The sequence below is a fragment of the Manduca sexta genome, chromosome 27 (genome assembly GCF_014839805.1).
Source record: "Manduca sexta isolate Smith_Timp_Sample1 chromosome 27, JHU_Msex_v1.0, whole genome shotgun sequence".
In the NCBI taxonomy this organism is placed as follows: domain Eukaryota; kingdom Metazoa; phylum Arthropoda; class Insecta; order Lepidoptera; family Sphingidae; genus Manduca; species Manduca sexta.
This window is the reverse complement of record NC_051141.1, coordinates 4,485,101-4,492,547: the sequence shown is the minus strand read 5'-3', so window position 1 is coordinate 4,492,547 and position 7,447 is coordinate 4,485,101.

The following is a 7,447-nucleotide window of genomic DNA, read 5'->3' as shown; positions in this document are numbered from 1 at the left end:
CAATAGTCACATATGTCATTGCGACGAATAACTTGAACTCTGAAGAATTTTCTATAGAGTTTATATAAAGATATAAATATCGATAAAACTTATCCGACGTTTAAACAATTAACCATAAGTAAAATTTTAATAAATACGTAGATTGTACCAGAATAGTGATCCAGGACTTATAGAAATCGAAAGGGGTTTAACTGTAGATGTTCGGAACTGCGCTTTAATAGGCGCAACATTTAGTTTCGCAAGCTTGGGTTTGAAACGCGTCTCTTTTTTATATGCCTGCATTGATTTAGTTGCGTTTTGGCCTAAATAAAGAAGCATTGTTTGACGCTTTGTTATTGAAGATATTAGACTAATATGGATTTTAAATAGTGAGGTTTGCTGCTTTCATAAAATTTATTAATATTTGTAGATTTTCATGTTTGTAGCCGTATTTAATGTCGCAGATGTTTTGCTTTACTAAGGTTGATCAGTGTTTGTCCACAAATTGTAATTTAAAATAAACATCTCATCAGGACACAATGAGTTAATTTTATAAAACTCAAGGTACTGGTGTATTATTGCATACCTCAAACTATTTCGTAATGCCAGATTTCCGCGTACACATTATTTAATTTTATTTAAATCTGACCACCCATTCGCTACCGCAGAATTATCAAGTATTCGATTGTTTCCGGCATCATGTGTGGTTAGTGCGTTCACACGATGTTAAGCGACATTATTTAACCGAATTGGTATTGTGTGTTACTTCAGTTGCGAACTATATAATGGGTTAATCTAATGTATAATGAATCACTAGAAGTACGAGGTCAAGGAATTTCAATTTGTTTGGTTGATTTTTATTCATCAGTGTCATAGGTGCTACAAAAAATATGTTTATATATACAAATTTAACTGAGATATATGTTATAGGCTATAAGATTAAGATATTAAATTTGTTAATAAATGTAAAATAAATTTTAAACCTAAATACACAACCTCAGAATTACTATGCTGCAAAATCTTGATTTCGACGACTTAGGAAACGTCTATTTCAGTATTCTAAATATGAGTTAAAAAGAACGCCATGACACGTAAAGAATATCCATATAACTATTTAACTGGACAGAATATCTCCATTGCGCAAACTCGTGGTCACTTTTACAAGAAAAAAACATGGCGGTTAGTCATAGGTCAACGGCGCGGGGCCAGATTCTTTGTCGATCTTATTCTTTATATTGACAATGAAAATAAATCTTTTCAATTTCTTAGTAATGTTTGCACATCACTTGATGAAGCTAATGACTTATGCTTTTGCGCCGAAATGTGGAAGGTTAAGATTATTTAATATGTACAACACTGTATTATATTATTATAATATCTAAATGTACAGTCAGTAATATAAGAAAATGAACAAATGAAAATTTCAAGTCGCCATTAAGTACACTCCTGTGTTTGGTTCAATAATCGCTTTTCCTTTAGTAAAATAAACATCAAAGGATCGATTTTATTTTAGATAAAGAAAATAAATATTTCGATTGAAGTCAACAAATCGTTTTGTACTTTTGAAATTGTTCAGCTACTTTTGTGGCTCACTGTACATAATTTTAACGGGGATGCAACGGCTTAATAGCGTAATGAAACAACGATATTATTTTTCATAACGAACCTACTGGAAAGGGAAAATGTAATAAATAACGGATAATAACAAATTAAAAAATCTCAACTTTGATCCTTCTGTATAAATGGCATTTTAAATCATTGTCATATATGTGTTAAATTGCATGTGAACACGAATTTCGCGTAAAACAATGAGTCAGAAGTCAATTTATTATATATTTCTTGTAACTCTAAAAATAGACATTTTATAGCGGCCCGCAAATTATTGCAAACCAGATACCTCAGTCAAAAACAACCATCTTAAATATTAATTGTAATGCTGTTATTTATTGAAATTGCTTTGGTGGACTTAAAAGCATTTTATAAAGAAAATTAACGCGCATATTTCAAGTATCGACAAATGCTATGACTGCCTCTGTGGCGTAGTTGTAAGTGTACACGGTACAAGAACGACTACCGCGCTGAGATCCTGGGTTCGAATCAAAATAATTGTGACTGGGTTTTTCCATCTTAAAAACATTACTTAGTCGCAGCTCGGAGTCAGGAAGTTGGCGGTGTAATACCCCCGTGCCTCGGAAAGCCAGAAAGCCGTTGGTCCTGCGCCTGATCTCTCTCTGGTAATGTCGGCTTGCCGTCTCACCGAACTATGAAAGTGACGGAACAGAGAGTGCACCTGTGTATTGCGCACACACTTGTGCACTATAATATATCCTGCGTACTTGGCTGATCTCCGTTGGGATTGGCCGTGGTCGAAATTCGGCTAGGAGGAGATTAAATGCTATTATAATTCCACTAAATACAAGACAACACTGTTATCTATCATAATAATAAATTATATCTGTAGTTAATGAAATAAGTGCTTACTATTAAAATTAATGCTTATGCGTATATACACTAATTAGATTGTATTTACTTATATATATTTTGAACCTTAGGGGGGAGATTGGTAAATGACTTTTTACTTTTACTTTTTTATATCCTTACGTATTTTGAACCTTATGGTAATTACTTATTTCTTTTATCTAATCCTTTTTGTACTAATCGTCTTGTTGGTTTTGTGGCAATCGGGGTAGGTTCTGGGGATTTGGTAATATGTTATTGATAATTTATGTAGTCTACTTCGTTTCACGTACCGATAATGGTTTGCGAGTGAGGTGAGTTTTATATCAGGAAGTAGGAAAACGAACAGACGTGTCAGCAGAACGCGATGAACCCCAGAAGTCTTAGAGTCATGCCAATTCTTAAGAAGGAGGGAAGGGATACTTTCTTTCTTCGACAATATGCGACCTCTAATACTGGTAGGTTATGCTCGTTTGGCCCGATTGTTATTTGCATTTTCGAGAATTAAGAGCCTGAATACACAGAGTTTTTTAAACGATCTGACATCGTGTTCCAATCGAAATAAAAACTCACAGTAACAGTTACAATCGGGAATTATATTGGTGAAAGAGAGTGCGCTCATCAATTCGCGAGTCTTCAACGCGTTCACAAACTTCGTGTGCATAGACCCTAACGTGCTCAAGTAATACAGCTACAATCAATTTAATTGCGATTCGAATCTACTTAATGTCAGTTACATTTTGTAAATTCAAACATGAGTCAATCATGTGTCGTTTTTTTCGAAAATCGAACACAGTTGCATCTGACGTGTGAGGTGATTCTTTTTAATTGCATTATTAAGTTAGACCACACATTGTTGCGGCGGCTTGTTTGATTCATCACCTTCAAATAACATTACGTTTTTCGTGTGAAACCTTTGATGCTTATTATCCGATGATGTATATTTACGACTTATAGGGTTGTCACGCTGGAGTTTAGATATCGTGCATATAATGGGTATATTTTGAGGCCATCGACCGTAGTTGGTTGAAACAGACTATCGTCATGTTTTCCTGCAAGACTCGTTTCGGCCTTAGCCTAAGTATATATAACAAACCACGTCAATCTCGGTATACCAGGAGCTTCCTTCTTATATAAATCATAGAATATGCCATATCTGATGAAATTTTAAAATTGTCGTTACTGTAGTCGTTTAAAAAAATAAAAATGCTTTATTCATCACGTAGGCGAACATGGTTGCACTTATGATAAGTCAAGGTACATGAGAACATTTAATTATTACTTAATTAGATTAGCTTATATAAATAAAGACAATCTATATTGAAAATAAAATAAATGAAAAATATACTTAGTAAACAAAGAAGCCATCTCGGGCTGGCAGGGAAGAAGAAATAAAATGATGTATATATGTATTTTTGAATAAGCAATAAGGGAGAAACGCGTCGCGATCCTCCCCGGTGAGGACAATAAAAGCCCTAACCTAGCTAACCTACCAGCCTTTCACTAACTACCTAAGCGATGACTACCCGAAGAAGAAAGGCAGAAAGAAACTCCGGGAAAGGCAGAAAGAAACTCCGGGACAACGACGTTTACAAGAAGCACCCATCAGCCCCAGTAAGTAAATTTCAATAATAAACAGAACATAACATAACAAACAATGTACAAAGAATATATGTTTAATGGTGGCTAAACACCGGGCATATTACTTTGAATCTCGTTTAAGCGCCAATTTGGGTGCAACACAAGTTTTCGTAGGGTAACCATATTTTATTACGTTAATGTTAAATTAAAATAATTTTATGTGCAATATCATTAGAATCTATATCTCAGTTATTGTATACTTGCTGCTTTGGCGGCATAAATAGACAACGTGGCTGACACCTACATATTGTAGTGATGAATGCGGTAGTCATAATTTAGCGGCGATAGCCTAGTTGGGTATGGAACGGACTGCCAAGACGAATGTCCGCAGGTTGAAATCCCAACGGCACACACCTCTAACGGTTCTAAAATCATGTGTGTATTCTTTGTGAATTTATCCTTCGCTTTGACGGTGAAGGAAAACATCGTTAGGAAACCTGCATATCTGAGAAGTTCTCTATAGGAATTTCGAAGGTGTGTCAAGTTTACCAATCCGCACTAGGCCAGCGTGGTGGACTAAGGCCTAATCCCTCTAAGTAGTAGAGTAGACCCGTGCTCAGCAGCATACAGACTGGGAATCGAAAGATTCCAGGTCCAATACCCAGGTTGGCCATTGTTCACATTTGTGTAAGACGATTTGATGAGAACTAAATTATGACTAGACTGGCGAAAAAAACATTGGATTATTACTGGTTTGTGACGTAACCTTTAGACTTAAAAGAACTAATAAGAGAAAATAACCACTTCAAGGCTGATTACGGTTGAAGAAACCGACTTCTTCGCATCGTTTTTTTTATAAGCTAAAGCATTCTAGTCTTTATTAATAAAGTATTTAAGAGTCATTGTTAGGTGGCGGGGGTCATATGAGAGATTCCGTCTGGGTTGATAACACCCCGTAATATATTCCTCCTGCCAGGGTATTTGGCCAATTTATACTCCCAATATGTACATATAATATGCATAATAAAAATCATGCGTTTATTATATATATATTAAAATTTATTCTTCATAAGTTTATACCTATAGTAGACGGCCGTTAAGGCGGAAAAGTTCTGGAAGGGCGAACACGAACCGGAACACGCAGCGTAGGCAGGCCCCCCACGAGATTGACCGACGACTTGGTGATGGTCGCCGGAGTCCGACGGATGAGAGTGGCCCAGAACCTGTCCCTGTGGCACTCAATGGGGGAGGCTTATGTCCAGCAGTGGACGATTACTGGCTGAAATGATAATGATGAGACGGCAAAAAAAATTAACGAATAATATTTATTATTAAAGTTGCATAAAGTAATATTGTTTCAATTACAACATTAAAATTTTTATACAGCTTTGTTCAAATACTACTTTTACAAATATAGACGTAAACGATAATTCAATATAACAAAACATCATGCCAGAAGAGGTAAACGTAAGTAAAATCATATAAAATACGTATTAAGTGTTTGTCAGAATTATTTGAATTAATAAAGAGTTAATAAATCAAATAACTAAGAACATTGTATTAAAAAGAAAATGACATTACTATAATACATTTTAATCTAAAATTACGACAATTAAAATATAATGAATACGAACACTGGTATATTAATTTAAGCAAAAGAATAATTATTAAAGTAAGACTTATAAGTATTTCACAGGGATGAAGTAATCAAATAGTTTAATATAGTATTTTAGATATTATTTAAATTAAAAACTTCACAGAGAACGTATCTATAACTAACTTATGATCGCGGCTTCGCCCGCGTGAAGGAGATTTCTGGGATATTTTTTTTCCGACTTTATTGATATGTATCGTTATGTTATGACCAAATTACACAAAATCATTGTAAATTGTATTGCTATTTTGATTACTGATCAATATTACTGTAAAACTTCATCTAAATCTGATCAGTAGTTTTTCGTGAAAGAGGAACAAACATACATGCCACCATCTTCACAAACTTTGCAATCATAATATTAGTAGGATATTTCCAGTCAAGTATTAATTCAAATTTTAAATTAAGTATTAATTTCCAAATTCGACTTTTGTTCACTTATATTGCACTTACGCGCTTTACGGTCAAAGTACTCACGTAAAATCAATATATCTCGTTTAAGTACAATTAAAAGGTACCACATATTCACCCTAACCGCGATAGAAACGCGATATTGCGTGGCTGATGCACCGCTGCAATAATTGTGGCCCGAGGAAGATGGACATCTCACGTCACGGCAGAGTTTGATTAATTACAGCATGCCGAAATGCACGGAATTTTTTACAAGCGCCATTCACAGGAATTGGTTGAATTGCATTGAAGCTCATCTAATACCTACTACATCATAACATTTAACAGATTTTTTCTCACTGTCCATAGTTAAAATAATTTTAGTTTGGAAACATTTTGTTAATTTACAAGAAATTTACTTGTATATGGATGATTACAAAGTGTTTATATATGTATGATGTGTGTGTATATCATTCGGTTTAATGGTTTAGGAAAATTCGTGCGGAAACTTATACACCCAAGGATTCTCCATAAGAAGTTCGAATGTTAGTGAAGGATGCCAACCCGAAGTAGGCCAGCTTTGCTAACACCTAAACCCTAATAGACCCGAGCTTAGCCTTGGGCAATAAATAATACAGGACTAGTATTATAATATATATTTTATTTACTACGACACATTTACCTTTGCCAAGATAGAGACGTCTACGCAGTCTTCTTGACTATTAGGAAAATTATCGTTATAGTGAAATGTTTATCTCAGTTTTGGTCCTCTTACGAATGTCAACAAAAGCTGCTTCCAATATATATACATGATGTTTTCAGGACTGTTGTTCTCTATGCAATTACTTATTTTTACCTAAATCATTTGAGTCTTCTTTCCAATGAAAATAGTGCAATATAACAAAACGAAATAGTGTCCAAAATACCTTACTAAAAACTAAACCCCATACCCATATTGTACCGCGAGACCGTTAACAGATATTTTAAAGCAATTTGTACAATAGTTTCAAAAGTATTACAATTTCTACGTTCAATATTTGTGTAGTTTAAAAATAATATCCATTATATTTCTAAAGTTTTTCGTAAACACGGATAGTAAAGGCTCAAAATAGATAGTGTATTAAGCACTGAAATAGACTGAGAAAGGCTTTATATCTTGATAATACTATACACGGTTACAATGGGCAACCGGGTAACAAGCAAACTTCATGCCCCGAAACGCGTGTGTGCCGATTTTCGTATAATTGCGAGGGGTGGAATTAGTTTTTCTTTTCCCGTGTGTATTTTTTCATGAATAGTTTAGTTGTAACAGAAGTCATCATCATCATCATCCTCTATTTATGATTTCTGTTACATATATTATACAAAAGAAATAGAGGATTTAAA